Below are 3555 nucleotides of genomic sequence, written 5' to 3'. Positions count from 1 at the left end.
GAGGGACTGATAATGCACTAACTCCTGTAGAATAGTACTTCTTAGGAAGGCAGTTTACAGGTATTCAGAGAAAAATAGACTCTGATACAAGCTCTGGAAAGGCTGGGTTCCAAAAAAGTTAAATAGGGTTTTTGTTGTTGTTGTTGCTGTTGTTGTTGTTTTGTATTTTTCCTGAAGCAGGACTTCTTACGCTGCCATTCATTCACTTCTTCACTCATTAACCATTTTTACTGAGTGTTTACCATGTATCAGGCTTTATATTAGGCCCTGGGAAGTAGTGCAAAGCAAGACAGGTATGTTTCCTGCCCTCATGGAGATTAAACCCCAGTGGAGCTCTTAAAATGTTAATTTCAAAGAGGGAGATAAAGTGGGCAAGGTCCCCAAACATACTTAACGATGAGACCCTCTTTCAGAGAACATTTTCTGGTACATGTGTTTTGTGGGATGTGCTTTGGAAAACACTTGCACAGTGAGGAAGACCAAGGTAAGTGGAGACACTGTGGTGTTATGGTAGTAACTAATCCTTGCCAAGCACACTACATGCATCGTTTCCAGTTCTCACCACCATCCTGAGAGTCTGCAACACTTTTATTTTATAGACAAGAAGACTAGAACTCAGACTGCTTGGATGACAGCCCAAGGCCACATATTTGGTAGGAAGGAGAGCTAGGATTAGAATCCAAGATCCAACTCCATAGTTCTTCCATCTTCCTTTACTGTCACTCTCCTGAAAAGTCTATGTCTTGGGTTAAAGAAACTTGAATTCTAGTGCTGACCTTTCTGCTAATTAACCTTAGTCTTGACTAAGTCCCTCACATTCCTAGAGTTGGTTCTTTAAACTGTTAGGAAGAGTGAACTTCTGTGCTTACCATATGATCAGATTAAGTAATGTATGTTCGGTTGCTTTGCCAAGTCCACCACTATTGTGTATTGTGCTATTTGCAGCCCAACATCAGATGTAATTTGCTGGAATAGAGAGAAAATTGACAAAATTGGATTCAACTGGATTCAACATATGGGCATTATATTTTGTTTCCTTGAGAGATGTGAGTCATATAGTTATGAAACAGTTCAGTGTTTTTTGAAGAATTCTCTACAGAGAGCCTTCCCAAGTAGCTGCCTCTGAAAATGACTTCAGTCCTCATAACTACTTGTTAAGGGACTACTTGTTAAACTACTCTTTTTAAGAGTGGTAACACCTTGGGGCTCATTTATCACTGTCTCTGCCCACTGGAGATCCCACCTATGCATTGAAGAATGATGGCAAAAATAATATTTATGCAATAAGCTGCTGAAAAAATGGAATGGAGCCCCTCTTTGTTGACGGCAGAGATTACTGACCTATTTGTAATGATTTTAAATGGAATTTTGATCAGGAAGATTTGTGGCTTTGCAAACACAGATGTTATTACATCTCTATTTAGGAAGAGAAGTATTTTTCTCTAAAATTTAAATTGACAAGTGGCACATTAGTTGATCTAAGGAAGGATCGTAGGCTCCATAAATTTGTATCTTTTGCTTGATTGGAATGTTTTATTCTGTTGCTGTGAGAGATCCTTTAGCAACATAAAATAATAAAATCCATCCAGAGAGCCCTGAGAGCAAATGTTTCCTGCTAGGGTCAGTGGAGATGGGGTGAGAGGTAGAAATAGGCCTACAGAGACCTGTGAACTAAACTAGAGGCAGGGAGCAACTGAGGCTTAGTTCAGGGGAGCAGGTAAGGAAGTCTGAAGAGGGGGAAGGTCTGAGGGCCTCTCTGCAGGAGTGGCACGCCAAACCTCTTACTGGAACATACATGGGCAGCAGCAATGGACCACTCCCTGCCTTCTTCTGTCCTCCCATGAGCCCATGAAAGAAAGGGAATGCCAGCTCATCAGAAGCATGTCCAGCTGAGCTCTGGGGGAAGCTGAGCCTGGAGACCTCAGTGGTTCCCAGCACTTTCAGGACAACTCTCCCTTTTTCTTTTTTTCTCTTTTCCTTTCTTTTTTCTTTCTTTCCTTCCTTCCTCCTTTCCTATCCTTTTCTTCTTTCTGTCATCAATAAACTTTAATCAGAAATATTAGTTTCACAATCCTAAAATTTGTGTGGAACTACAAAAGAATTTGAGTAGCCAAAGCATTCTTGAAAGAGAAAGCAAAACTGGAGGCATCACAATTCCAGACTTCAAATTATATCACAAAACTGTTGTAATCAAAACAGTATGGTACGGGCACAAAAAAGGACACATAAGTCAATGGAACAGAAAAGAAAACTCAGAAATGAACCCACAACTCTATGGTCAAAGCAGGAAAGAATATCCAATTGAAAAAAGTCTGTTCAACAAATGGTGTTGGGAAAACTGGCAGCAACTTGCAAAAGAATGAAACTGGACCACTTTCTTGCACCAAACACAAAAATAAATTCAAAATGGATTAAAGACCTAAATGTGAGACTGGAAATCACAAAAGTCCTAGAGGAGAACATAGGTAGTAACCTCTTTGACATCAGCCATAGCAACTTTTTTTTTCTTTCTTTTTAAAAATTTTTATTGTTATGTTAATCACCATACATTACATCATTAGTTTTTGATGTAGTGTTCCATGATTCATTGTGCATAACACCCAGTGCTCCATGCAGAATGTGCCCTCTTTAATACCCATTACCAGGCTAACCCATCCTCCCACCACCCTCCCCTCTAGAACCCTCAGTTTGTTTTTCAGAGTCCATCATCTCTCATGGTTCATCTCCCCCTCTGATTTCCCCTGCTTCATTCTTCCCCTCCTGCTATCTTCTTCTTTTTTTTTAAATACATATTGTATTATTTGTTTCAGAGGTACATATCTGTGATTCAACAGTCTTACACAATTCATAGCACTCACCATAGCACATAACCTCCCTAATGTCTATCATCCAGCCACCCCATCCCTCCTACCCCCCCACCACTCCAGCAACCCTCAGTTTGTTTCCTGAGATTAAGAATTCCTCATATCTGTGAGGTCATATGATACATATCTTTCCCTGATTGACTTATTTCGCTCAGCATAACACCCTCCAGTTCCATCCACATCATTGCAAATGGCAAGATCTCATTCCTTTTGATGGTTGCATAATATTCCATTGTATAGATATACCACTTCTTCTTTATCCATTTATCTGTCGATGGACATCTTGGCTCTTTCCACAGTTTGGCTATTGTGGACATTGCAGCTATAAACATCAGGGTGCACATACCCCTTTGGATCCCTACATTTGTATCTTTGTGGTAAATACCCAGTAGTGCAATTGCTGGATCGTATGGTAGCTCTATTTTCAACTTTTTGAGGAACCTCCATGCTGTTTTCCATTGTAGCTGCACCAGCTTGCATTCCCACCAACAGTGTAAGAGGCTTCCCCTTTCTCCGCATCCCCTCCAACATCTGTCGTTTCCTGACTTGTTAATTTTAGCCATTCTGACTGGTGTGAGGTGTTATCTCTTGGAGATTTTCATTTGGACTTCCCTGATGCTGAGCAATATTGAACAGTTTTTCATGTGTCTGTTGGCCATTTGGATGTCTTCTTTGGAAAAATGTCTGTTCA

Source organism: Zalophus californianus, chromosome 7 (assembly GCF_009762305.2).
Source record: "Zalophus californianus isolate mZalCal1 chromosome 7, mZalCal1.pri.v2, whole genome shotgun sequence".
In the NCBI taxonomy this organism is placed as follows: Eukaryota; Metazoa; Chordata; class Mammalia; order Carnivora; family Otariidae; genus Zalophus; species Zalophus californianus.
The sequence above is the reverse complement of the archived record's forward strand: the minus strand, read 5'-3'. Positions refer to the sequence as shown.